Genomic DNA, 14,763 nt, shown 5'->3' on the forward strand with positions numbered 1-14,763 from the left:
CTCTTTTTCTCTCTCTCTCTCTCCCTCTCTCTCCCTCTCTCTCTCTCCCCTTTCAGCTATCCTGTCAAAAAATAAAAGGCAGAAAACGCCCCAAAAACATCTTAAACAAAAACAAAGAGGTGGTTTACTGTGACTGATAGTGACGGCTGTGGTAAGAGTTGGAGAAAGAGATCTACATACAGGGGCTTGAGAAAGTTTACACACCCATGCTAAAGTTGATTAAAAACAGGAATAAAAATACAATCTTTTGGAAATTGATCTTAACGCCTTAATTCAAAACATTTAGGTAGGGATGCACGCTCAACTTTAGACAGAAACGGCGCAGAATCTTTCTCTGTTTCTTTACTTCATAACAGGATCATAACCGCTATAAGTCATCTTATGCTTTGTGTGTGAGCTTAGTGGAATCATGAGACTTTAAGCTTTCCAAAGATGTGCTTCATGAGCGTGTTTATGAAGATTTAATACTTGCAATTTATGAGTGAAGAAAACGTTGTCTCCTAAAATGGAGAAAACGTTCCGTCAGCGGGACCGTGCTGGCCGAGAGGTTAAAAACAGGAATAAAAACACAATCTACTGGAAATTGATCATAATGCCTTAATTCAAAACATTTAGCAAAATCCAACCTTTTAAGGACACCAATTTCCTTGATGAATGAATAATGTATTGTAAATAAAGAAATGTTCTTCCTTAAAATACAGAGGGCACAAGTATACACCCCCCTATGTTAAATTCCCATAGAAGCAGGTACGTTTTTATTTTGATGTTGTCTCCATTTTGTGGAGATCAAGCACTCTTTTCAGCTCTGCTTCCTCATTCAGGCTGACACCAGCTGTCCAGACGCTCTGTGGTTTTCTGAAGAATAAATGTTTCATAAAGAACATTAAATACTGACTCTTTTATACGGTGCACATGCGGGAATCCATTTCTTCAAAATCCCTCACGTCCTTTTCCAATCCCTGAATCGCCCCCTCACATCTTCCTCTTCAACTTTATCTGAGAAAAACAACAATGAAAGTCTACTGTACCCTTACTTTTACCTCTGCATCTAGATCACACAGAATCACCACAGGAACTCAGGAATATCTCGCGTTCCCAGGTCTGACATTGAGACAGAAAGCGTCTGGTTCTTGTGTAGAAGCCTTTTCCATTGCAGTCAGATCCATGCTGAAGATGTGAGGTTGGTTGTTGGGCCCACAGTCGCTCGAAATCAAAACAAGGTTGCAGATTAGCTCTCCAGTAGGTGTCCGAAAACCAGTCAGTATCTGATGTTAGGTTCAGGGTTCATCCGTACAGGGAACACCTCTCCAAAGTGCCAGACGCCATCGAATATGAGCACTTTCCCATGACATCAAACTGCAGTCAGGTCGAGAGAGAGAGAGAGAGAGAGAGAGAGAGAGAGGGAGGGAGGGAGGGATGAACCCTAACACTAACCATAACTCCAGATACAGACTGCACATGTTACAGTGGCCAGCCTAAGGCACACCTGTGCAATTATCATGCTATCTCACACCTGTGAGGTGGATGGATTATCTCGGCAAAGGAGAAGTGCTCACTAACACAGATTTAGACAGATTTGTGAACAATAGTTGAGAGAAATAAGCCTTTTGTGCACATGGAAAAAGTCTTAGATCTTTAGATTCAACTCATGAAAAATGGGGGTAAAAACAGAAGTGTTATAAGTTTGTCAATTTTGTTCAATTTCAGTATCCATTTGCGTTTGACCGGCCTGAGAAGCCAGACCCACATCAAGATGTTGGGTCGCTTGGAGTTGCTAGACTGACAACGGCTGCAAATTACATTTGCTGACATAGCATACATTTGCGGGACTGACATAGTTGATTTCGCCACACTTTTAGCGAGACAGAGAATACTCTCGGCTTGGAAATCTGGAAAACATTTCATTTCTTTTTATTAGTTATGCACTCATGGAATGAGCTGTTGGGCATTTGGGAGGGGGGGTGGGTGGGTTGATGGGAAAATGTGGGTGAGGGGGGTTGGAAATTGGTGATTTATACAGACTACGATTAACGTACCAACATTGTTACCAATAAAAACCATATAAAAAAAAAGAAAGAAAATAATGTTAATACGGATGTGTCGAGTCTCTGTCACTGTCTGGTCAGGCACTGTGTATTAAATAAAAGGCTTGTGATCCAAAGAAAGAGTCTAATATCATTTCTTGGTGTTTATTGAAGGTGTTTTTATCTTGCAGGCTTGCTTTTGGAGGCACAGTACAGTACAGTAGATGTTTGAATAAAGTGGTAATGTTCAACAACAAATTGAACAGCCTTGTGATCATCGATTCAATCTACTACTGCACAACAACAGCTAAAGGCAACGTTTGCACTCGTTTCCATGAAATTGTATGTGTGGTTCTTGTGTAAAGTTGTTACTTTTACTTCTCCTTGCAGTTCTGAGGTCTTGGGAAGTTAAAACTTTGATTTTACAACCCGCACCCTCACCTCAAAGCCTCTCTCACGCACACACACACACACACACACACACACACACACACACACACACACACACACACACACACACACAGAGCCCAGAGGGAAACAAAAGGATGCTGGACTACACTGTATTTGCAACTGGAGCAAACAAAGTTCACCCGACAGGATTTTCTCTAAATCCTTCAAATGAGTTTCTCCCTCCCACGAGAGGAAGATGCTGCTCCCTTTCCAGTCCAATATCCCCGAGCAAACACTCGCGTCAGCTGTTTGTGTTTGCCAATACTTTGTACTCTTTTTATTCTGAATATTTTAAAGGCAGAACAGAGTTTACCTTCTGTATTACTCATCACTTTGAGGGGAAATCACATCACATCACATTGTGGGATTTAGATATTTTTACTCAGTTGTCAAATTGATTCAATGTCACATGAGCAAGGAAGTTGTTCCTTTTATTAATAGAATAATACCTTTGTCTCTCTACAGAACAGGTTCATACCAGTGTATCACTTTGTCCACAGCAATCCCCACCAAAACGTCCGAGTTAGAGTTTAAATGGCGTAAATATAGTCTTTGCAAATCTTTACAACCAAGCGGGCCTGTCTTGTTGCCTGATCCACATTTTCTTCAAAACATGAAATTTCTAGCGTGCAGCTTTCCATCTCGAAATTTCATCTCAAGAACCTTTACAGAGAGGACTAATCCACACTTTTAAACTTTACAAAGACCCAACAGTGGCACTAATTTACCCAAGAGCAAAACCTCTGACAGATCCAGACTCTTAGTGGGTGGTTGTCTGCCGGTGCCGGTGCCGGTGCCGGTGCCGGTGGGGGTGTGGGTGTGATGAACAGTGGCAATAATAGTCACAATAAAGATAATGAAACTGTGACTTGAAATAGGAGTAGTAGTAGTTCATGGCGTAGCAGGGCACTGCAGGGCGTAGCAGGGTGTAGCAGGACATAGCATGACGTAGCATGGCGTGCCATGACTGTGACTTCAAGCATTATAATGTGTGATGACAATAAAGTTGAATCTAATCTAATCTACATCGAGGAGGAGAGTTTACTTTTTTAAGTTTATTCTTAGATGTGGTGATGCTGTCTGCCTCCCAGACCCAGACCGGGAGCTGGTTCCACAGGAGAGGAGCCTGATAGATGGAGGCTCTGGCTCCCAGTCTACTCTTAGAGACTCTAGGAACCACAAGTGGCTCTGAATTCTGGGAGTGTGGCGCTCTAGTGGGACAATAAGGCAATGAGAGCTTTTCAAGATACCATGGTGCTTGACCATTTAGAGGTTTGGAGGTCAGGAGAAGGATTTTAAATTCAATCCTGGATTTTACAGGAAGCCAATGCAGAGAAGCTAGTATAGGAGATACATGATCTCTTTTCTTAGTTCTTGTCAGAACACTGGCTGCAGCCTTCTGGATCAGCTGGAGAGTCTTGGAGCAACATGATGGTAAGGGATTACACTAGTCCAGCCTGGAAGTGACAAATGATGTTTTTCAGCATCGTTTGGAGACAGGATGTGCCTTAATGTTAAAGGGGTGCCGGATGTGAGGCAATAGTCCTTGAAATGTACTGTCGTTGATCCAGACTAACGGCCCGTCGGGCTCCCTACAGTACTTTCGGCGCCCTTACTTTACAGAGTATCACATGCAATTTGTCCTCGCCACTGGGATGAAATGATACCGTCACTGCAGTGGGGTTCACTCATAGGACAGCATCTGCTGCCAGTGGAAGTGATAACACACATAATGGTGTGATTTGAATGGCCTCAGCGCTGTTCAGGAGAATGGAGCGTTATCTATGATTCAACAGTAATGTTTATTTTCTGTGGCCTTTCATTGTCCTTGATGTCTATCAGTTGTGTTATTGATGAGCAGAGCGCTGCAGCTGTTCAGACTGGCGCGAGACGTGCACGTCCCTCCATTTCATTCGGCCGTGTTGACTTGAGCTGATAGAAATTGAGTGAACGCAATTGATTTTGGGCGTCTGCCTTTCAGTGAAGGGGAAGTCAGTGAAAAGAGGAAGACACAGCAGCACCTCTGTGCAGCGAAGAGGAGACGGAAATGTGTGTTGGAGCGATAGAGACAGACAGATGGTGTTGCTACACATGGAGTCTGCCTTAATGTAGTTTAGTTCACCCTTATCGCCACTGGCAGCATTTTGGCACAATTTAACTAGATAGAGGGAATAGTAAACACAGATTAGCTTCATAAGATTTATCACAAATATGGCCGCTCTGCCCTTCCTATTGAGAGGACCTGGGCACGTGGTTACCCAGACCTGAGGATCAGTCTCGACTGGCATGCATGGTCTAGCATTCCAGAAGTATCTCGCAGTCCAGAACATCAGCAGATTCACTGAAATTTTACACATAGGACATATCTCACCCCTGTGGAGATGCATCAGGTTAATATAATTAAATCCCTTTATGCACATTCTGCCCAGTTAAAGCACAAAGCACATATCTATTAACCCCAGTTACAACAGATAACTTCAAAAAGAAAAATACAATTAGACCTGTATGAAGAAATGTCCAGCTACTGTACGTTTTACCTGGGTGGATGTTCACTAACACAGGTTTTTCCGGTGTTACACACAAATCTGTGACCCATCAGAATGCGTGACTGCAGCAGCACCATTAAGAAAATCTTTATTAAAATAGCGTTCTTTTTACTGTTAGTCTTGTTTGCTGTTACAGGTAATTTATGATCATCACTTGACAAATTAAACAGTTTCCGAAATATATAAAAGTTCCTCTTATAACTTCGAGGTTTGGTTAGGTTTAGGCAAAAAAACGACGATCAAGGGAAAGATTGGTTTAGGTAAAAATTCCTGAGGGCCACTAGTACTACCAATGTCGTTTCAACTGACCTCGGAAGAGGAGAAAGATGGTGTGTAGTCAACATGACCACATGTCATTACATTGTCACACTGTTAACCTTTCCTGGCTGTGTATTTATCTTCTGTCTGATTTATATGTCGTGCACGGATGAACGTGTTAATTCGGCCGACTACGCCAAATGTCAAAAACATATTTAACAAAAGTCTGATGAGGTGAGGGCGTCTTTTATCAACCACATTAAAAGAGATAATAGCCTGCTGGAAAAGAAAACGAGCGGCGCTGTAATGTCTGTACAGATTGCTCCTGTACATTCCTTGAGGCATAGTTTGCCATCATGCTGTCTAGCAAACTCAATATCACTGCCTTCGATTACAGTGGGCGGTAATCTTCTAAAACCTATTGCTATGTCCTTTAGTTTTTAAAAGGTTCAACTCAAAGACAAATTCATTACAGCAGGACACAAAGTCATCAGTAACAGGCTCGCATCCATCCACTCCGCTGCAAACAGCCATGAGGAGAATCCCTGCAGTCCACAGAATTACTTCCACAAATTTGCAGTTTGTCAGTTCTTAATGATATATATACACTAAATAGGCTTAAGGTCATCAAACGTTCCCAGAAAGTCGCTGCTGTTCTCCTTAATGGCAACACACATCTCTTATCATTAGGCTATATTTTAAGGGCCTTATTGACATTGAATTGCTCAATGTACCTCAAAGGGCTTTGGGAGTAATGTCAGCTGATTAAATTTCAAACACAGCATGTGAAAACCGTATAAACGCAGCACTAATGATCAGATCACAGCTTCAGGATTTGGGTTCTAACTTCCCACGCCGTTACACAAGCTAGTGTATAGATGTTCCTGTGATGATAAAAGCTATTATAAGAAGTTGTGCATGCTTATATCAAAGGCAAAATAAACCAAACACAAAAACACCCACTGAAGCAAATGTCATGATCAACTTGGGGAGACCCAAACGCAGGGCGCAGACTAGTGTGGAAAGATAAAAGAAGGCATATTGACTGGTTGCAGATGATGAAGATGAGTGTGGGGAGAGGATCCGACTGGCAGGGGGAGATCTTTTGGTGCAGAGAACCAGGTAAGAAGCCAATCAAACACACAAGTTATGAACTTGAATGTGCAAATCAACCATCTTGTCCCTACCACAGGAGCTTCAAGCCGCTCTCACGCCAGTTCGTGAAATTGTCACGTCCATGATCATTTCAGGAACTGCCATGACACCGGGCTGCTAAAGGGGACGTACCAACGGGGAAATGAAACGCCACACACGGGACGGTGACAACAACTCTCGCCGGGACACAATTTGCGGTCTCTGGGGGACGCAACAACGGGGAAAGGAATCGAACACCAACCAAACCCGACCAACCCCAACCAACCCTAACCAACCCTAACCAACCCCGACTACCTGCTACTGTAATCGTTCTGTGATCACAAAATAGGCTTCCCGTTAAAATGCATCACTTCAAAGTTTTAATCAATACAAATAAAACGAAATTAACAACACAAATCAATAGATTAAATAACATGAAAATTTCACAAACTGCCATGAAACTGGGCTGGGAGCTGAGACAACGATCTGGCACGGCATGTGTGAAGAGTATTGTTAGGTATTGTTTGGATTTTGTCCGATCCTGGTGCCAAAACGATACTTTTTAAACGTTGTCATGCCTAAACGGTGCTTGAACCAATACTTTTGAAAAAAGCACACAAAAAAACCTGTTGTCAACGTTAAAAAATGCCCCGTTTTTTTCTAAGGCAGTCAAATTTAAATGTTTTTAAAATGCAACAACAATAACTTATTTGTACTTTACATCAACAGCTTAAGCTTCTCGAGGGATTTTTGAATGCACCATGAGCTTACGAGATGATCTTGAATGCACCATTAAGTCCTATCGGTGTTGTTTATCCGACAATTCTGAGTGGTCATGGTGTCTCAAAGTGCAGCTAGTCTACTCTGTGTCTTTAGCTGCAGACTGTTGTGTGTTTCGGAGTTAGAATCCTTTCCAGTGAAATCCAGCCACACTTAAGATCATTTAGTTTTCAGTATTTTAACCATTTTCAAGCCAGGGTTTGGTAACCGACCATAGTGAAAAGCCGTCGTTAATGTACTGGAGAGGTGATGAGCTGATTGACGGCACGTGCATAGGGATTCAGGTTGAACACAGCACAGGGAAGACACAAACACAGAGACCAACAGGGGACACGGCAGGAGCTGGAGACACACAGAAACACAAAGGAACAATGCCGAAGCACGGCGGGGTGGGTCAAGGGAGTCTGGAGGTGGGACTCAGGGCAAGTGGCCTGGAAGCTAAAGAATGGAGGGCTGGACAGGGGTGGAGCAGAAGACCTCAGGAGGACGTTCTTGGGGCAGGGCAGACTGGCAGAACCTCTCTGGAAGACTGAAAGCTAAGGCCATTCATTTAAAAAGCCCTTGTACAAATTCTGTACTTACTGACCCTTACTTCAAGCAGCAATTACTCATATTGTGACTGCTTGGGGCAGCAGGAGCAAGCTTCTGGTACAAAGTTTCTGTGGTGAACATGTTAGCAAAACACATTGACACATTTACAGACTCAGAGCACCATTGGCAGACATGTGGAGTCATGTTCCTGGTCACTTGGTGAATGTAAGTCCAATAGTCACTCTTACTTTTTCTCCATTCTGGATCTCCAGCAACTCCTGAGAAAAGGACCAGCTATCCAGCTAGTTGTTGTTTGCTACTAGGCAGGTACTACCGTGTGGGTTCATCAGTGGCGTTTCACTAAAACCATGTGTCTGCTGTGACTGGACTCCAAGCTCATGAGAGCTGGAAGACTGATAACAGTAGCTGCGTAAAAACACCCAAACACTGAGCTGAAAGACTCTAAAATGGAGGAACTTCAGAGTTGGTTGCTAACTCACTGACGTTTTTTTTTTCTACTGAGTGACATTTTTTACTTCATATGTCATTTGAACCATTGTTAATATAAACATTTTGATCAGTGCAGCTTTAAAAACATGATTGATGCTGGTAGCTGTGACGTGTGAAAAGACATTATCAACGGGATTTCTGACATCATGGTGCAGGACGCATTCATTATTTCTTCTGCCACTGAAGATGTGAAAAGTTGGATTTTCAGCTTTCATACCAAGGTAATAAAGAAATATGTCATTTAAGACACATGTCTGGATTCCATCAACAGCTCAATGACATGTTTGTTGTTTTGCAGCTCGTGTGACAGCTTGTCTGGCTGCCCAGCTCCTGCTGTCTCTCTGTGGGGACGAAGGGACACAAATGAAAATTTATCACGGCACTGAGTAATTGGCTACGTTCTTTGTATATTTGTATGCCAGAAATTTGAAATTGTATTCCTGATGATGAAATGCACTTTAATATGTTGACAACTCACACAGTTTGTTAATTTGATTTGCATGTCATGTGTGACGGGAGTTGATCTTTGTAACGTTATCTCAACTAGACAGAAGAATAGGGAATACATCTTGATGGCAAATCTTTAAAATCAATAATATTATATAATAATATACATATCTAATAATAATAACACATAATAAACAAGACTTAACTCATCAGATGAGATTGACCTTCCATGAAAGACATCAATCATTTCAACAAATGTTTTTTCATTCTACGTCTCATTCATCATGCATTATATTCCCTTCAACAAAGTTAAATTGAGCTTAATTTAACAGACAATAAGCGAAGAAAAACTATCAAAAACGGTCCAATGTCCAGATTAGTTAGCATGTCTCTCCTCTCGTGCACAGATGTTGTTTTCATTCTTAAGAAATGTACTTTGTTGTTGTTGTAGCTTACGTCCCGGGAATTTCAGAATGAAGTGCTGACCGCCATGGCTGACACAGAATTTGGGAAAATCCACGCCAAACTGGACACCAGGCGATGGAGTTTTGGCTTCACCACGTCACTTGCCTTCCCTCTGTGTTGTAGTACATCCTCGGAGAAGTCAGGTCTCATCTGGTGCTTACATGATTTTCCCTTTCGCTTGTGCAGCTTTCATCACACGGAGCTCATCTCTGAACTTCAAAAGACTTAAATAATGGGTTGTAATGGGTTGTGGGTGTGTGTGTGTTTGTAGGGGGGGGGGGGGCAACTAATGCACTCCATTAGCTATTATTCTATCATTTGCATTCGCCTGGTCTCACAGAATTCCACAAAATGATCACAAACTGTTGACAGCCACCATGGGAAACAATGCCAAAGTAAAGTCAATGAGGAGATTACGTAGCATTAGGAGAGACACGCTAGCAAGTAGTTTTAGGAAAGCCCGAGATTCCGCGTAGGGAGTTTGGTTGGGGGGGGTGGAGGGGTCAAACAACACCCAGGAGACCGGGGATCGTGTCCCACGTGTCAAACCGTCCTGTTCTTCTTTACCTGAACCGAACCTGTTGTTCTTTACCTAAACACAACCCGTTGTTGTCCTGCAGACCCACCACCTTTTCCTTTACTTAAGGGGCACAGATTTTGAGGTAAGCGGTGTTCATTTCACGGACTTCTGTGAGATCATGTTGCTCGCATCCAAGCTAAACTACCGGTTCCGATAGTTTGAGTTGCCTCGTAGGGCTGATGAGTATGCCAAAAGCACAAGTCTTCAACATGATCCATTTAAAATCGTCTCTAAGCAATCAGAACAACAACGGGACGCTCACACTGCTAAAGATGAGTAATAGCCAACAAGGTGGACAGACAAGATGCTAAATGGTTGGGAATTATTTTAAATGAACTACAAAACCTAATTTGCATGTGTATTAGACTGGCTGGAGGCAATTAACACCGGGGTGAGTCACATAAATGGGTGCCATTCAGGCGTTATCATTTCAGACAGGCAAAACAAGTTCATGATTTCATTTCTGACCTGTGCGTCTGATAGAGGGACTCACAACACATCTTCTCCCACCTGAAGCATGAACCCCGCAATCATTATCAGCCACTGCTCTCTGACAAGGACGGCGTTTGAGTTCAACGCCGTGACGGACAACATGGAGCCTGTCTGATTAGGATTGGGAAAGTAATCAGAGGTAATTGCAGTTCTGTCAAACAACGCATGCTGCACATCTCTCTTGGCCGTGACTTTGATCTGAAACACTTAACCGTTTATCCCCTCGAGCATGTCACAACATTCGGAGTGAGTTGTCATAACACTGGAATAAAAAGAGGCATTAATGACAGAATCATGACAGGCATTTAGAGTCTTGTAATGTACCCAAATATCAACATGAATAAAAGGTTTCTCATAAATCACATAACTGTTGATATTTGAGGTGTTCACCAAATCTCTGTTGTATCAGACGTCAGTGATTTCATACATTTTATTGGACACAACTTTCTGTGGAAGTTGCTATGCATGGTATGTTAGTACATCCATATATGGATCGAGGTGGCTACTGTAGTAGGAGCCGGGTCACTTACATCGGTCTTTGGACTGGCGACAGTCACTCGGCATCGGTTGGACCGGTTGTTTCCTCTCTCAGCGGGGGGTGTTCCCGAGGTTAAATTTTAGGTTACATCGGAGAAGAGTTGCTAGACAATCCCGGAAAAAAGTTTAAATATTTTTGGGGGGATTGAAATATTTTTTTAAATAGTTTAAATAATTTTTTGTATAAAGTTGAAGATATTGTTTTTTTAAGTGTAATATTTTTTTTTTTTTTAAGTTGAAGCATAAAAAAAAAACTTGAAACATTTTTTCATGAGTTTGTAATTTAAAAAAAAAAAAAAAATTTAAATAGTTTAAATATTTTTTTGTACAAAGTAGTAATATATTTTTTTTTAAGTTGAAGCATTTAAAAAAAAAGTTGAAATATTTTTCCATGAGTTTGAAATGTTTAAAAAAATAGTTTTTTAAATAGTTTTTTAGTATAATAGTAATTTTTATAGTAATTTTTTTTTTTATTGTAGAAATATTTTTCAAAAAAAGTTGAAAGATTTTTTAATAAAGTTAAAATAGTTTGTTGATAAAAAGTTGAAATGTTTTTTATAAAGTTAAAATATTTTTTTTAATAAAAATTAATATTTTTCAAAAAAGTTGAAATATTTACTTTTATAATTTTTTGTAAAAAGTTGAATTATTATTTTTTATATATCGTTGAAGTGATTTTTGAACAAAAACTTAAATAAAACTTTGATGTAAACAAATGGAAACCGATAAATGGCGAACGAACAGACGGTTTGACGATGACGTTGTTTCCTGTGTGAACAGAGATCTTCGCTAACGACGGAACGTGTTGAATCGTTCTGTCGTGGAGCGGCTCCAAATACGACATAGAATTCTGACATAGAATTCCTTTTAAAAAGGGGTTAAATATGACCCAAAGTCAACAGGAGGGTTACACTGTTTCATAGACAGATGTGTCAAGTTGGTAGTATTTGGAAACTGACCTTTAATGTTGTGTTGTGTATGAGGATGTTTTAGGTTTTTAATACTGTGAGTGCTACTACAAGTGTCCAGTCTACCTACAGTTCCTGCTGCTGCTGCTGCCAGAGGAACAGCATCTCTCTCATTTCTGGTTTTGGCTGTTGTGTCTGCTCGATAAACACGGACTAGATTTGGAGACACACAGAATGCCAAGAAATACTCAAACCTCCTCTTCTCAACAAACACACAGTGAGCTGCCAACATGGAGCTTTCACAATCTGTTTTCTTCTCACACTATTGTGTTCAAAGTGAACTGTTTTCACAGGAACTCCAGAAATACTAAATCAGTGGAGGAGATGATCGGTGGACCCTGGCTGCCACCCAGTGTCTCAACTGCAGCATCACTACTTGTTCAGCCATCTTTGGGGACAGCGTAAAACAGTGTTTCTCAAGCTTTACTTAATATTGTACCCCTTGTACAAAATATTTTTGGTAGAAAAAAACAAGTCTATAAAGAGGAAGAACACAGTGCTGTCAGCGATAGATTCACTGACCAAACACCTTGCAACTAAAAACATTTAAATGCAACATTTCAAATCCATCAGTTTCATTCATTCGTTCATTATTATAGCACAATTGTTTTAGGAAATATTTTCCAATGATCATTTTTGCTGCTGTAATCCAAAGTATTCCATGGGTACACGTACCCCCATTTGAGAAACACCTAGTAAAGGCCGTAGAGACTTAACAAGTACTTTCCATCTCTCCAACACACACCCACACACACTAAAGGTTTAACCCGAATATAAAATTCAATTAATCTGCTTTCTGGCTTCACGGCAGGTGCAACACTAGTGGTGTGTGATACTGCAATATCTGGTATGGATCCAATACCAAGTAAATAGAGGGGCCGGTATCACCAATACAATTCTAACACTTATTAATAATTAAAGTGGATACATCATCAAATTGCTAAATCTGAATGAATTTTCATGACCTTTAAGTGCTTTTGTGGTTATTAATAAGTTAAAACCCAGGACAGAATATTCATATGCTTGTATGAATGGGTTGTGTTACCACTGTGTACTTACAGCCTTTTAACAAACTGTACATCTTGCGATTGTTTCAATTTTAGCCTGTGTGTGTGTGTGTGTGTGTGTGTGTGTGTGTGTGTGTGTGTGTGTGTGTGTGTGTGTGTGTGTGTGTAGCGGCACAGACAAAGACAGCCAGGTTGCCTCTTTGATGAAATCGCAGCAGTGCATGCATGCTGGAGAGAAACTAAAACTGCAGTATCCATCGCATTACACTGGCAATACCAACGTTGGTATCGATATTTTCGATATTTGGATCGATCCGAGGGAAGACCAATGTGAAGGACAACGTGCAGGTCATGGTTAAAGAAAAGGGTTTTGCGTTGTAGACATGAAAAAGGACCTAGATTTTGGTCCATGTGAACGGCTGCTGTGCAGACTTTGGTCAGTTTTCCACATGTGACTCCAGTTGCGCCCAATGTAAACTGGCCACCGTGATGACCTCCATAAGGGACCTGCCCCACACTGGAGCAGCAGACCACATCACTGCTGACCCTGCATCCACAGATAAACAGTCCTATTTCATTAAAGTGGCCCCTGCAGCACTGCCTGTCAAAATATGTCTCAAAATTACAGCTTTGTTTAGATTTTTACTCAGATTCAACACGTTTCGTGGAAATAGCTGGGAGCTACGCATTAATGACATTATTAGATTTGTAAGTGTATCCCTTAGGATGTTTAAGATCAATTTTTAACAGACTCCTTAGCAATTTATATGAAACTTTTAGGCTATGAGGTAAAATCTTCTGAGGAACGTTTGCTCATTTAGCTGAGTGTGTAAAAGTGTTTAACAGAAGACAACAAACAAAATGTAGGTATATTGTTTAAGGACAACGGCAGTCTTTATGAACCAACAAATATTCACTTGGGTTGGGCTGAAAAGGCCTTTTGGTGTCAGGAATCAGTGTGTGGCTTGATTTAACTAGGCAACGGACGGCTAAAGCTACGGACGCCACCATTGACCACCGCAAAAGCCATGTGTCACTGCCCGGTGGGAGTCGAGTGCAGATTTGAGTCGTGCATGCGTCAGTTTGCAACAAGTAGCATACAAGATGCTAACGAGAGACTTCTGTAATGTCCATACAGTAAAAATTGACCTATTTAACCAAGTTCGTTCAATGCTGGCTAAAAGTTAGCATCAAACACAACAAAGACTGTCAGGTGAATGACGTTTTAAGCTAATGTTAGCATTCAAACAATCAAAGATAGCTAAAAAGTTTTTGAAATGACTGCTAGCTTAGCTACATGCTAGCAATCAAACACAACAGATGCTGTCAGTTGAGTGGTGTTTTGAGCTAACGTTAGCAGTCAAACAATCATTGATAGCTACAATTGGTTTCTGAAATTATTCCCATTGTCTTTTTATTTAAATTTTTATTGTTTGTAATAACTTTATTTCATGGATTTCACAAGTTCCAGTATGACATGTCATGCTGTAAACCGTTTAAATCTGAGCATACGCGACTCACATCTGCACTTGACTCACATTAAGCAGTGACACCACACACCGCTAACGTTACATGCAGCTACATGCTAACACGTTAGCTAAATGTCTCCCATATATGTTTAAAAAGAATAACAGTAATCAGAATCAGAATCAGCTGTATTTGCCAGGTATGAGGACACATACAAGGAACTTTTCTTTGGATCATTGTTGCTCACAATGCGCTTACACATAAAAACAACCAAACAATATATGCACACTAATACATGCACACTAATATATACACACTAATATTTACATACTCTAAACAGAAACAATATAGAGGCAATAGTGCAATGAGGAGTGCAAATTATGCAGGAGTGAAATGTGATAGTTATTATTTTTAAATGTGGAGCAAAATGCAAAGGATGCTGGAATAAATAGTTATTATATTCGTAAATAATAAGTGAGATATAAGAACGAGAATGATGAGTAAATAGTAAATAATAAGTGAGATATGAGAATGATGAGTAAATAGTAAATAATAAGTGAGATATGA

At 40.7% G+C, this 14,763-nt stretch overlaps 1 protein-coding gene and 1 long non-coding RNA gene across 2 annotated transcripts in view; one reads left to right on the forward strand and one right to left on the reverse strand.

Annotated features, from left to right (window-relative positions):
* Positions 1–2,513: 2,513 nt before the first annotated feature.
* The window catches only part of ccndbp1 (cyclin D-type binding-protein 1), a 24,554-nt gene continuing 12,304 nt past the window's right edge, over positions 2,514–14,763 (reverse strand). The window contains exon 12 of the mRNA XM_034869916.1: positions 2,514–2,547. The gene's annotated coding sequence lies outside the window, so the exon portion shown is untranslated. The remainder of the gene's footprint in view (positions 2,548–14,763) is intronic.
* Positions 12,551–14,763, forward strand: part of LOC117943660 — a 15,773-nt gene continuing 13,560 nt past the window's right edge. The window contains exons 1-2 of the long non-coding RNA XR_004656404.1: positions 12,551–12,704; positions 13,434–13,437. This is a non-coding gene — a long non-coding RNA (uncharacterized LOC117943660). The remainder of the gene's footprint in view (positions 12,705–13,433; positions 13,438–14,763) is intronic.

This window comes from Etheostoma cragini, chromosome 4 (assembly GCF_013103735.1).
Source record: "Etheostoma cragini isolate CJK2018 chromosome 4, CSU_Ecrag_1.0, whole genome shotgun sequence".
In the NCBI taxonomy this organism is placed as follows: domain Eukaryota; kingdom Metazoa; phylum Chordata; class Actinopteri; order Perciformes; family Percidae; genus Etheostoma; species Etheostoma cragini.